Source organism: Hippopotamus amphibius, chromosome 9, assembly GCF_030028045.1.
Source record: "Hippopotamus amphibius kiboko isolate mHipAmp2 chromosome 9, mHipAmp2.hap2, whole genome shotgun sequence".
Lineage (NCBI taxonomy): Eukaryota > Metazoa > Chordata > Mammalia > Artiodactyla > Hippopotamidae > Hippopotamus > Hippopotamus amphibius.
The window spans coordinates 138,315,009-138,329,908 of record NC_080194.1 but is presented as its reverse complement, the minus strand read 5'-3'; positions in this window follow the sequence as shown (position 1 = coordinate 138,329,908).

Sequence of the window (14,900 nt, the reverse complement as noted above, 5' to 3'; positions counted from 1 at the left end):
CAAGAGGTAAAGCACCTGTAGGTAGGACGGTTCCAAAGAGATTTTCAGTGCCCAGTATGTTAAAGCCATCCAGGCTCTAAGCCCTTAAAGCTCCCACAGTGGAAGAGAGAGCAGACTCAGGAAGTCAGCACCCACAGGCATCACACAGCCGCTCGAGAAGCAGCGAGCATCGTGCGAGCTCAGAGGGGACCAGCCTGGGCTGCAGGAGTTAAGGGAAGTCTTTAGGGGCAGTTTGGCTTGAACTGGGCATGTGGTGGTGAGGGTGAGCTGGAAGAAAAGCAGACAGGCTTCCCACGTGGCTGGGTCCAAGGAGTTCTGTGCAGAGTACACGTACAGGACGCTGAGGAGCCCCACCAGGCTATGACAGGAAGATGGTCCTCTTCTCCCACATCCAGTCCACCAGCACACTAGCACAGACTGTCTCAAGCACGCCCCTCTTCTCATTCTTCAGAAGACTTCCCCCACCCCGGACCAGCCCGCTATCATCTTTCACCCACACTATGGCAACTGCCTCCCAACTCTGCTCCCTGCTTCTACCAATGCCTTATCCTAATCTGTTCTCTACACAAAGCCATGTGACCTTTTAAAAAGACACTATGTAATTTCCCCCACTTTTTTCCCACCCCTCTACTGGCGGGTTGATCTTAGAAGAAAACTCAGATTCACTATGATGTCCACCCTGCATGAGCTGGCCTCAGCCCACCTGCCCCAATAACTCTTTCCTAACTAAGAACCTACGTGTCTTCTCAGTCTGTTTCATCTGCTCCATAGCTTTTACCACCACCCAATATTTTCTTGTTTATCTTTCCCTCCCTACTTCCAAGGACAATGGGACCGTGTGTGTCTTAGGTATGATTCCTCGGCCCCTTCCCAATGCGTGGCATGTAGTAAGTAGGTACTCAAATATTTGTTGGATGAGGGTGGTGAGCGATAAGCTCACGAACGGGGTTGGCCCTCCGTTAGAGGAAGTTATTCAAATCAGGTCAAGCTTGGACTTTCTACAGGGCAGCAAGGAATGACCTTTTTAACAAGTGCGCGATGAACATTCATCTAAGTATACAGGATGGGCCAGACGACATTCTACCTAAGAGCAAACTGGACGAAGATGACCAACAGGCTCTATCTATCCTTGAGAGAAGAACAGCTGGGAATAATTTTGGAAGGAAAGACTAATTTGGACATATCAATTTGAATGGGTTGGTGTAGACAACTTGGAGAATTCCTTAAGTGAAGAGAGAGCCAAGGAAAGAGAAGAGGAACCCTATGTGAGAACAGAACAAGAACTGAGTCTTGGTGACATGCATGTTAGGGCCCAAGAGAATGAAGAGCCAGCAAGGGACCAGGAGAAAGGAGGGAATTTTGAGACAGAACAACAGAAGCACAGACTCAAAGGCACTACCAGTAACAGCGGCTACCGCGCCAGGGACAAATCCATAAACAGAAGCACCACCGGCCCTAGGACAGCAAGTCAGCTGAGCCTCAGAGCAGAGGCTTCACTGCCATGACTTTGCCTATTCTAAGGCATTAGTCTCTTTAGAAGCTTGGGCAAGAATAGATGACAACTGTGTCTGCAAATCTGAGAGTGGGAAATGCAAATTACTTCCTTGAATTGGCCAATCGCCCTTCCCCCAGCACAGCCCTATCTGGAGAGGTGGAGAGTGACACAATGGGTCACAGGAACATCCCCAAAGCTCTCAAACATTCCATTAACAAAGTCACACTGTCCACCTCCTCCACCCCAACCCCCAGAGAGTCAAGGAGCCTCAGTGACATCCACAGCCCTTCCATCGCTGTGTATTTACCAGGAGAAGCACCTCATACAAGTTGGCTTGAGACAATCTCAGGCTTTAGATTAATTCAGTTAAAAGTTGAAGCTGGAGGTAGATTGACCTCCACCAATACACCAGAAGCCAGCACATCAGGAAGAGGAGAGAATGATGTGGCAGGACAGTCAGCCCTGGAGGCTCAGGCCAGAGAGCAACCATGTCCCATCCCTTCATCTACTTTAAAGTCATCTCCAATCCTGCCCCATCAGGAAGGAAAGAGTTGCTTTTTATGACCCACAGGTAAATCATTGCTGTTCATCATGACACCCTTGAACACACCACCTCAAAAGAGTTTTCCAGTTGCTGTAATATCCAGGGTCAAGAGGATGGTCAGTTGGAATCCGAGATTTGGGTTTAAATAAGCTGTATCCTACATCTCCAAGAGCTAAGACATTTGGCAATTTATAAGTTGGAGTAGGCTAGTGTTATGGGCCTGTTTCAGACAGCAATGGCCAAAACTTGTTTATTACATGCCAAGAATGTTGGACACAGGGTGAAATGAAGCAACATTATGAGGTATCACCTCACACCAGTCAGAATGACCATCATCAAAAAGTCTACAAACAATAAATGCTGGAGAGGGTGTGGAGAAGAGGAGACCCTCCTGTGCTGTTGGTGGGAATGCAAACTGGTACAACCACAATGGAGAACAACATGGGGGCTGTTAACAAACTAAAAACAGAGCTACCATATGATCCAGCAATCCCACTCCTGGGCATATATCTGGAGAAAACTGTAATTTGAAAAGCCACATGCACCCCAATGTTTATTGCAGCACTATTTACAATAGCCAAGACATGGAAGCAGCCTAAATGTCCATAGACAGAGGAATGGATAAAGAAGATGTATATTCCATATACAATGGAATATTACTCAGTCATTAAAAAGGAATGAAATAATGCCATTTGCAGCAACATGGATGGACCTAGAAATTCACTTCATACTAAGTGAAGTCAGAGAAAAACAAATATCATATATCATTCATATGTGGAATCTAACTTTAAAAATGATACAAATGAACTTATTTACAAATCAGAAACAGACTTACAGATATCAAAGACAAACTTACGGTTACCAAAGGAGAAAATTGGGGGGGTGGGGGGTGGGAGAGAGAAATCAGGATCTTGGGATTAACATACACACATTACTATGTATAAGATAGACAACCAACAGGGACCTACTATAGAGCACAGGGAACTCTACTCAATATTCTGTGATAACCAATATGGGAAAAGAACCTGAAAAAGAATGGATACATGTATAACTGAATCACTTTGCTGTACACTGTCGATCAACTATACTCCAACAAACTTAGAAAAAATAAAAAACTCAAAACAAAGAAGCAACATTAACAGTAAGGGAGAGAGCCCCATTTTGCAAGTGAGGAAACCATAGCAGATGCCATTTGCCAAAGTTCCCACAGCTGTTAAGCCTCAGAACAGGACTCAGCCTGGGTCTGACTGCTACGTCATGCTTTGGGTCACTAAACTTTGCAGCCGATAATCTGTAACGAGGTCAGATTAGGAAACGCCAAGTCTCCACTGTGGGTGGCACTTAACACATGGGTGAGATGTTGGAAAACAGGAAAGCGCAAGTTTTAGGCAATGGAAACAACAGAGGCTACTTTGGAAACACTTTGTTGCCACCTCATTGCTGTGTCTCACTCACTGTTGGTGGCCTGAACAGCTCAGTCCATGAGACTGACTGAACGTGCACAAGAGGCTGGTTTGGTACATGGGGATGAAATGCTTTTGCTTCTGGGGAGACCCAAGGCAGGGCCTAGTTCTAGGACTGTTGCCATGGGAACCATGCATCCTTCTGCCACATCTCAGAAGGTACAGCCATAAGGAACCTGGGAAGTGGATCCAGGGGTTCAGATGGTCGCCACTTTCCTTTAAATCAAATATCAATGGGGATTCCCTGGTGGCCAAGTGGTTAGGACTCGACACTTTCACTGCTTTGGGCCCGGGTTCAATCCCTGGTCGGGGAACTAGCATCCTGCAAGATGCATGGCACGGCCAAAAACAAACAAACAAAACAAAAATCAAGTGGAAAGCCAATATCAGATGGCATAAGCAGAGAAAGCTTGAATTCAGATCAGAGTCCTCCCCTCTCCCTGAAAACAGTTTGAAAGTCACAGGTTTGGCCACACCACTTCATTTGGGGACATTCTGCAAAGCAGATCCTCTGGCTTTCACAAGCTTCTCTGCTCACAGCTGAAATGTGCTTCCTTCCCTCACATGGCTATTTGTAGCACCAGGAGAGCTGGCTGCACCGCCATCCTTCACCAGGAGCATAACGAGAATGCCAAGTTGGAGACTTTGAGTCACGCACCCAGATCAAAGTCAGAACCTTTCTTCACCAATTCTCTACACTTGAGATCCAGAGAAAGGCAAACGGGTTACTTAGGCAAACATCACCAACTTAGGGGCAAATCCCTCCCCAACCTCAGTCCAGCTCTGCTGCCCCCACACACTGTGAGACCCCCTGCCCTGGGTGTCAGGTGACAGAAGCCCACCCAAGGGACCCTCCTTGGCCATGTCTTATTCATGGCACTGAGTCCCTCTCTCTGGTTGGGTATTGCAGGCCATTTGTTTTTTTCTGTCCTCTCCTAGACCTCGCCAAGATTTGTGAGCATCTTTCATGAACCCAGAATGGTCTTAAATTAAGATGTCTCATCACCTCAGAGTTGGCTTCTGTAAAGTAGGATTTTTCTGATTTTAAATTAACACATGCTCACAGCTTAAAAAAATGAAATACTTCAAAAGTGTGCTGAGCATTAACTCGCAATAACCCCAGTCCTCCTCCAAGTTAACCTTTGAAAACCCACACCACCATCTTTGCACCCTAGCCGCTCTGCACGGCCCTGAGGTACTGATTGCAGGAGGGGAGCAGATTACAACACAGCTTGGCAACAGGCTTCCCCACTTCACCTGTACTGGGGACATCTTTTGGTGTGTGTTCAGATCCACATCACTAATAGACCCTTGTTCAAACAAAGTGGGATTTGTTTTAAGCTAAAACCACGCATTGGGTTGGAGTGAGTGAGGCTTATTCTCCAGGAAGGAAGGGGCCAACCTGGGCTCCAAGGTCAGCAAGCAGACAACGCTGAGGCTGGAGTGGGACCCCCGGGAGAGAGGGGATGGTCCTCCACTTCCAGGCCCCACCCCCATCGGCATTCTTCGGCTCCCAGCAGGCTTTACCAAATGGATGTGTCCTGACACCACTCTGAGGCAGGCAGACACACAGCCATGCCTCCCTCTAGAGCCGTCGCTGGCCAAAATGAGAGGCACGTGTCACAGCAAGAAGGAGGCGGGCGACCAGGCCTTCTTCCCGTGATCCACCCCCAAGGCTTGGGAAGGCTTTGTTCCCCAGGTGAGAACATCCCGAGGGATATCTCAGGAAGAGGGACACCAGCAAAGATGCAGGGCACACGGATCTACAGGCTGCCGTGTGGCTGACGCAGCCTCAGGCACCCTGCCATCCCCTCAACCCCGCCCCTGCCTGGGCTCTGCAGGGCGAAGGGCCCCCAACAACTACCACCCCCTCCTCACCCGTCCTGAAAACAAGCCAAGTGCCACTTAGCACAGCTTCTGTCAACCAAGACTGAAGTTCAACAGGGAAAGGCCCAGCCTGGGCCTCCTGGGAGCCACCCCTCTAGGCAGGCCACCGGCTTTGGGGAGGGCATGACTGCAGCAGCCTCTTTGGGGCCCCCAAACAGCTTCTAGGGTCCCCGGTGCCCTCATGCACTGAGACGAGCCACCACCTACCCATCACTCACCTGGCAGGGAGCCGCTGTCTCCAGCCTGCTGGTTGGCCTTAAATGCTCTCAGCAGGTGGCATGTCTTTGGGGGCATTTGGCCCCGCCCCATGGGGGCTGGTTTCCGCCCACCCTGCCGCCAGGGCCCCACCCCAGACACTGATTGAGCTGGTCTGAGGAGGAGGCCCAGGTCTCCAGGTGACTCTCATGTCCTGACAAGGTACAGATGGGAGCCTCAGAAGCGCCACGGACCTTCAGGCTCTGCAGCGGCAGCCTTGGAGGCCCTCAGATGGATGATCAAGAGGTGAGGGGCGGCTGCATCTCCCTCCAGGGAAGGGCTTGAGTTCTGGGTGTTTAAGGCTTCCAGGATCCAGCTAGATGGAGTGGCGTCTTCCTAAAATTGAAGGATTAGGCTTAAAGCTGCTGTGGAACAGTTAACAAATGTTTCTTCCTGAGACAGGCAAGAGATTGGGTGATGGCGAGAATGGGTCTGCTTCATATTGAAATGGAAATAGGAACAAAACTTCATGTATTTCTTCAACAAAGATTTACTGAGTCCCCACTGTGGGCCAGGCCCTGGCATGGGACGTGAACAAGATGACCTGGTTCCTACCCTCCCATCAGGAGCAGAGATGGGCCTAGAGTAGGAACAGGACAGCAATTGCAACAACACAGGGCAGGGGAGGTCAGGGAGAGCTTCCTGGAAGAGGTGATGCTAGAGCCAAGTGGGCAGGAAAAGGAGTTAGCGGGTGAAAAACTGAGAAAAATGCTCCAGGCAGAGGGAACAGCATAGGAAAAGGCATCGAGGCAAGAAAACCCAGCCACGATTCCCCTGGAAACAGAGGCCCTTCAGGATTCCTAGACTCTGGTCCAGGCAGTAGGGGCTGCACTGTCTGTAGGGGATTTTACATCAATGATAAAACCAATTACTCCATTAGCTCTTTGAGCCAGGAATTCCGAATAGTGTCAGTGGGCTGCACCCACCTTGCTACTGACTCTCTGAAGGTGTTTGGGCTTTGTCCTGAGAGCAGCAGGCAGCCCCTGAAGGCCCCGGCAGGACTGTGTTCCCATTTGCCTTATTTTTACTTTCTTTTTTTTAGTTATGGAAAGTTCCAAATTTATAAAAGTGGAGAGAGGAGTACAAACGAATCCTTGAGGACACCCAGGTTCAACAATTACCAACACCATCTTCTTTCTTCTCCCCCCACCTTTTTTTTATTATGTATTTATTGATTTTGCCTGGTGTATTTTAAAGGAAATCACAGACATCATATCATTTCACCCATAAATTCTCAGAATGAATTTCTAACAGATAGACTTAAAAACTAACACCAAAATACCACAATCACACCTACTGAAAGCAGCAATCATTCTTAGTGGGTCATTTTAGAGTATTTGGGCTAGCCTGGGGGGGGGGGGGGGCGCAGGCAGTAAGAGGAGGATTCTTTCCCAGGTGGGGCTGGAAAGAGGAGGTGTCTGAGCCCAGGACACCCTGGTCACGGCAGGGGAGGGGTGCGGAGAAGCCAGGGTTCTGAGTGGGCAGAGCATGGAGTTCAGGGTGGGACCCGCACGCCCAGGTGCCTGGAGGACATCGAGGTGTTAATGCAGCAGAGGCCAGTCGGCTCAGAGCTGGGGCGGGACCCGGTGACCCGCTGGAGGTGGTGGTGGGTGACTGTGACACAGAGATGTAAGTGAAAGCTGCAGCTTCAAGGTGAGGGAGCTGGTATGGAAGGGTGTCAGAAAAGGGGGGCTCAGGATGACTTACAGGAGGTCTGACCCCCACAGGATCCAAGGCCATCAGAGGGATTGCCCCAGGCCTCCCTGTTCTGCCCAAGGCATTTGAGACCAGCCACCTCTGTCCACCTCTACCTGGGACCCAGGCCCAATGACGACCCTCTCACCTCATCACAGCTGTCCCCGCTTTGGCCTGTGCCCCTTCAGGCTTTTACACATGCACACAGATCCTTTAAACATTTAAGTCAAGTTACAGCACTTTGCTGTTCAAATGCACCAGTGCTCCCGACGTCCCAACAGTCGCCTGTGAGGCCTTCCGTGCTCTGCTTTGCCCCCCATCCTGTTCCTTCTGACCTTACACCCTCCACTCTCTGGCCCAAGCCACCCTGGTCTCCTCACGGTCCCACAAACACATCAGGACCATGCTGGCCTCAGGGCCTTGCACGTGATGTTCCTGGTGCCTCCCTCAATTCCGTTGAGTCTCAGCTTTCAGAGACCATTCCCGGTCACTCTGTGTAAAATCAAACCTCACCCCATCCTTGCTTCCCTGCCTGACTGACTGCGTTCTGTTGTTCTCCCAGGCAGCACTTGCTAACATCTGAAATGCTGTACATTCACTTGCTTGTTTATTTTCCATCCCTGCCCCTGAAATAGAACATAAGCTCTCTGAGGGCAGGGGCATTGTCTGTTTGACTCACTGCTTTATCCCCACGGCCAGGAAGAGCTGTTGCTCGTTTTATCTGCTGAATGCATATGTGGGCATGCTGGGCCCAGAGCCAGGCGCTCCCCCACCCCCACTGTGTTCCAGGCGCCCCTCTCTGTCACCCAGGAGGTACCCACGGTGTACAGTGGGTGCGCTCAATACCCTTCCCGAACCAAGCACTGAGCTGGTGTCTTTGAGTAAATCGAATCAGCTCACCACACAGAGCCCACAGTTGCCACCCAGGGGACTCAGAAAAGCAACAGGAAGATCACTTTGGATGGAATCTGCGTCCTCAAGTGGAGGTCACTTCATCCTCTCTGACTTCTAAGCCCCACTGACGGGCAAGGGCCACACTGTCCACCCAGGCTGGGGGTCTGACCTCAGCCCCCACTTCTATCTCCTTCCTCCATCAGCTCCACCCCCTCCACTGAGCCCCGTTCCTTGACCCTCCCAATCTCTGCTTAGGGCTGACCCCTGGGGACCACTTGCCCACTGGCCTAGAGGCAGGTTCCTACAACACCTTTCCAAAAAACTCTTACATTAAATTCTTGAGATTGAACTACCCCAATGGGTTTGTTTACCTGGTTTGTTTAACCTGCCTTGACTCCTTTGATGTGGCAGGAATTACCAACCCCATTTCACAGAGTGGTAAACTGAGGCTGCCAACCTCAACATGAATTGCCTGAGGTCCCATGATGGGAAGACTGGGTCTGTGTGGTCCCATCTTTGCCTCAGTGCACTATTGCCTGTGCTGGGGTTGCGCCTGACTCCCCCTTCCTTCTCTTCCCTTCCCTTCTCTTCTCTTTCTTCTTCCTTCCTCTCTCCCTCCCTCCCTCCTCTCTGTCTCTGTCTCTGTCTCTCTCTCTTTCTTTTTTTTTTGTAGTAAAATACTATAACATAAAATTGACCATTTTAACCATTTTTGAGAATACAGAGGAACATTAAGTACATTCACATTCTTGTGCAGCCATCACCAGTATCCAACTTCAGAACTCTTTTCATCTCCCCAAACTGCAGCTCTGTCTGCATTAAACACTGACTCCCCACCCCACTTCCCCCAGCCCCTAGCACCCACCCTTCTACTTTCTGTCTCTGTGAATGTGACCACTCTAGGGACCTCATATAAGTGGAATCACACAGTATTTGTCCTTCTGGGACTGGCTTATTTCACTCAGCATAACATCCTCAAGGTCCATCCATGTTGTAACAGGGGTCAGAATCTCCTTCCTCCTGATTTCTTTCTTTAAAACAAGAACATGTTTTTCATGTTCATGTAGCATCATTAATACTGTTATTCACAGTGGACTCCCAAGTGGTGGGGGAGGGGGAGGAGTATTTACCATTGACACTGTTTATAGTGGCCAGCGCAGGGCGGTAGTAAATGCACCCTGATTTCTACTCAGTTTTCATTATTGTCTTTAAATCCTCTATGGTCAGCCCCACCCCCACCCCCTTGTTACCCATGTCCCCGGCCACCTGCTTCAGCATCCCCTCAACTCCATACATCACTGATTATTTATAAATGCCTGTTCATTTATATTAACAATGTAAAAGCGGTTAAAAAAAGAACCCTGGAACTGGAGAGTTGATGTCACAATTCCTCAGGGGATCAGGGAAGGTTTTGTCCTTGAGGTCAGTCTTTGGGAATCTATGGCTCCTGATGAATGCAGCTTGGCCTCTGCACATGCGAGCTTGTGTGTATGTGTGTCTGTGTCTGTGTGAGTATGTCTGTGTGTGTCCCTGTGTGTCTGTGTTCGTCCCTGTGTGTCTGTGTTCGTGCCTGTGTGTATTTGTGTGTGTCTGTGTGTGTCTGTGTGTGTTTCTGTGTATATGTCTGTATGTCACGCACACATGTGTCAGAAAGTCCCCAGAGCCTGGAGGCTCTAACTTCCCACGATGCCGACCCTTAAGGAGCTCATTTCAGATTCTTAGGAGATGCTATTTGGCCCAGAATCGGGAGAAGAGGAGAAAAGGGGATATTAAGGAAAGAAAAACAGTGGGGCAGGAAGACAGAAAAAGGAATCCACACTGATTATTATTCAGGTCTGAGGCTCACCAGTGGAATCAGGCCTGAATCCCTCCACTCAGTAGATATTTCCTGCAAGCGTGTTCTGTGTTCTGTTTTCCCTCCCAAGTTTCTCATTCACCTGATTATCCTAAGCATTTGCTTTTCTGGGGGTGAATTTTCACTGCACTGGGGCCTCTGAATAGCAGAAGCACAAGTGACACCCAGGGTCCAGGGTTGTGTGTGGCTTTCCCCTGACACCATGGGACCTCAGGAGCTGGGCCGTGGACCAGGCTTGTTTGGGAGCAGCTCCTGGGCACCTACTCTGTTCTGGCCTCTGCAAGGTGCAGGAGTGAACCCGATAGGGTCCCCATTGCTGAGACACTAAGAATCACAGCCATCGTCACTCAAGCACCTAGGCTCTAACGATCACATAGGGCTTTGGTCCACCATCATCGGCTCACCGGTGTGACAAGTGGGCAAGATGGATATTATCATTATCCCAGATGAGGGAGTGAGGTAGGTATTCAGAGACAGCACTGGGTGTCCGGCACGGTGCTCCCACTCCATGTGATGGCTCCATGGGAGACAGGCTGTCCTCACAGAGTGCAGGAGAATAAGGCCAACGTTCACACCAGCCCAGTCTGTGGCCCTTAAGGGATTTGTGACATAAATACATGTTGAATGGATGGATGGATGGATAGATGGATGAATGAATGGATGGATGGATGGATGGATGAGTGAATGGATGGATGGATGGATGGATGGATGGATGGATGGATGGATGGATGTTGGATGGATGGATGAGTGGATGGATGGATGAGTGGATGGATGGATGGATGAGTGGATAGATAATGGATGGATGAATGGATAATTGATGGATGAATGGATGATGTTGGATGGATGGATGAGTGGATGGATGGATGGATAATGGGTGGATGGATGGATGAGTGGATGGATGGATGGATAATGGGTGGATGGATGGATGAGTGGATGGATGGATGGATGGATGTTGGATGGATGGATGAGTGGATAGGTGGATGGATGGATAATGGATGGATGGATGGATGTTGGATGGATGGATGAGTGGATGGATGGATGGATGAGTGGATGGATAATGGATGGATGAATGGATAATGGATGGATGAATGGACAATGTTGGATGGATGGATGGATTATGGATGGATGGATGGATGAGTGGATGGATGGATGGATGTTGGATGGGTGGATGATGGATGGATGGATGAGTGGAATGGATGGATGGATGGATTATGGATGGATGGATGGATGAGTGGATGGATGGATGGATGTTGGATGGGTGGATGATGGATGGATGGATGGATGATGGATGTATGGGTGATGAATGGATGGATGGATGGATGGATGGATGGATGGATGTTGGATGGATGGATGGATAATGGATGGATGGATGGATGGGTGGATGGATGGATAATGGATGGATGTTGGATGTATGGATGGATGATGGATGGATGAGTGGATGGATGGATGGATAGATGGATGGATAATGGATGGATGGATGAATGGATGGATGAGAGATTATTCAGCTGAACTGAGGTTGGAATCCACCAGGGTTTTTCAGACACAGGGCTTTATTTGACCTTGGGAGATCCATAGAAGGCAGAAGCTCATTCCTTTGGAAAAATAAGAATAAATACTTCTTGACAAAGAGGAATGGTGCAGGGGTGGGGGATAAAAAGTGAAAATGATTTTTAGATATTTTGAGATAATAAAATGAAAATGGCATGATAGTGCCAAATAAAATCAAGATGAGATATGCATCTAAATGCTGTATGAAAAAGAAATGCAGCTGGAGAAATCTATCTGCAAGCAGCCTTGACCACCATATTTCTGGGATCCCATAGAATTCATGATTAATTAGGAAGTCTACAGTTGGCTTGGGATCAGAGATTTTTCAAGCCAGACTGATTTTGGAGAACCTCCTTGCCCGGGTCCAGCTTGTGTTAGAGGCCCTGTCTTGGCCCCCATCTTCCATTTCAGAGCCTGCAAGGAAGGTTTCAGCAGTGGCCTGCTCAGGCTCTCCCCTCCCTGAGATGACTCTACAGAATTCCAAGGGTCTCTGCAGGGAGGGGCTATTTCTGGGCCAAGGCTCCGTGTCCATGTTTGGCCTTCAAGGAGCACACCATGAACTTTCCTGCACCTGCCAAGGCTTCATCCCACAACCCTCCTGGGAGGGCAGTGATCTCCCCCTTCCTCCAAGGAACCAAACAACAGCTGGGAATGCAGCTTCTGGAGCTGCCAGGAAGGACCCTCCAACTACCACCCCTGGACAAAAAAATGAAAGAGTAGCTCTTAAGACACATCCGATAGACATTTGTTACCTTTCTTATCCTAAAAAATAATTTCAGATCCTAAAAACAGTGCTTCTCATTGAAAAAAACTTCAGGCAACACTGATAAGTTTAAAGAAGGTTTAACCAAAAAATCACCTGAAATCCCATCAGCCAGAGCTAATGGATCTGACCACCTGGCTGAGGATCCTTCAGATAAGCTCTTGTTACCTCTGTTTACACAGGTGCCATTTTGCAAAAATGGGCTCAAGCTGTTTGATAAGGTTTCTTTAAAAAAGGAAACAAACCAAAACCCAACAGCCTGCTGTGAGCCTTGTTCCATGCCAACGAATATGAATTTATATTGTCAATTTAAAAACTATCCATTGTGCCTTTATTTCACTTTATTTATAGTTCATAATTAGATTATGAACTAATCCTGTAGGGATGGACATTTAGGTTGTTTCCTACTTTTCATCCCCATAATTTGTTTGACCATCCTAATAGTAGGCTCCTGCAGAATTTCCCCTTCTGCCCCTTTCTATGGAGAGGTGGCTTGGAGATACCTGAAGGAAGGAAGGAGGGAGGGAGAGAGAGAAGAGGGGAAAAAAGGAGGAGGAGAGGAGGACAGAATGAGGGCCTTTGGGGTTCTAAACAGGTCCCCCTGAGGAGCCAAGGTGGAGGCCTGGGTGGGCAGTGCCTGGTGAGGGGCTGCTCCAGGCTCGAGGTGGGGAGTTGGGGCCAGAAGCTTTGGGCTTGACTCAGCTACCCTTCTCCAGATCAGAGGGTTCCAGGACCTGGATACCCTAGAGGCGTGGGTCCAGCCTGCCCCAGCCCCAACAGCCTAATAATAACCTACACATCCAAACTGTGTGGAATGTGGAGCTGGGACCATCAGAGAGGAGACAATGAGATGCTCCCATGGGAAGCGGGGATTGGGCTGCTGAGGACACGACTCTGCCGACACCTGCAGAAGCCGGCTAAGGATCACCAGGCGTGATAAATATATTCCAACCTGTCCCCATCCCACCCTCCCAGCCTGAGCCAAGTTCTCAGAAGAGCCCAACATGTTCCAGGGACGCTGTCCAGGAGATAAGCAGAGGTGGATGGAGGGGGAATTTCTTGGGGTCTCCATTCCAAGTCACGTGGGGAGACCCTTTACAGGTAGGCAGCCTATCACCACTTAAAAACAATTTAAAGACAAGCCACAGACCAGGAGAAAATATCTACATTGCACATATCCAACAATGGCCTTGTGTCTAGAATATATAAAGAGCTCTCAAAATTATAAGAAAATAAGAAAATAAAATAAGAAAATATAAGAAAACAAACTACCTGATGATAAAAAAAAAATGGGCAAAAGATCTGAACAGACACCTCACCAAAGAAGATATGTGGGTGGCAGAAAAGCACGTGAAAAGATGCTCAACATCATTCATTCATGATGATTCACTGCAAATTTTTAAAAAGGATTTTTGAGTCCACAACTTGCTGGATAATGTCATCAGTTATGAAGTTAGTGGTAGTTTTTGTTGTTCTTCTTCTTCTTATTTCCATTAATGGTGAAGAACTGGAGGCTCATGGAGGTTAAATGACTTACCCACGGTCAAAACTGAGACTCAAAGTCATGGGACTCTTTCCACTTGGAAGGTCTCTGCCAAACCCCCGCTGACAAGGATGGACAGACCAGCCTCATAAGTAGGAAGCCCTGGCACAGGGCTTGCCCCTAGGGGTGTGCAGTATATGTATGGAGGGAGTGACCACTGAATGTCCAGCAGCAGGGGCACTTGTAGGCTGGGAAAGCCAGCCCTGTGGACCTCCCAGAGCTGGCGTGTTGCTTCATAGGAAGGGGGCCTGTCCCAGGAGCAGCTGGCTCCCATCCAGGGCCTGGCACACAGCAGGGAGTCTACAGCTTTGCCTTCCTGACTGCAGATCTGGACAGGGGTCCGATTTAGAGTAAGTCCCCTACATACGAACAAGTTCCATTCCAAAAGCACGTTCCTAAGTCCAGTTTGTTTGCAAGTCCAACAAAGTTAGCCTAAGTACTCAACTAACACAATCAGCTATATAGTACAGTACCAGCTACATCACCACTGCTTTTACGCTTGCTTCCAGACATCCTGGGCTTCAAATAAAGATACTGTACTACTGTACTCTATACAATACTGTACAGTAAAGTACACAAAAGCACAACCACTTGTAGAGGATGCACACACGTGACAATGTACGCCAGACACATGAACTAACTTATGTGACTGAACATATGAACACACGTTCACATCTTTGAAAGTTCACAACTTGAAGGTTAGTATGTAGGGGACTTACTGTACTTTGACTTACCTTGTCTGAGAACTTTGTTGCATCCGAGGTTCTGGGCCCTGGTCCTGGCACTGGGGGGCCCTCCAGGAACACTGCTGGAGTTCTGGGTGTGGTCCTCAGGCTGTAGAAGGAGCAGAAAGCACAGGATAGATCATGGCACCCCCCCTTCGCCTCTATCTCCCCATCTCCTCTGCCCTCCCCCGTCCATCTCCCACTATTGTGCCCAGCAGTGTTTCTCCACTAGA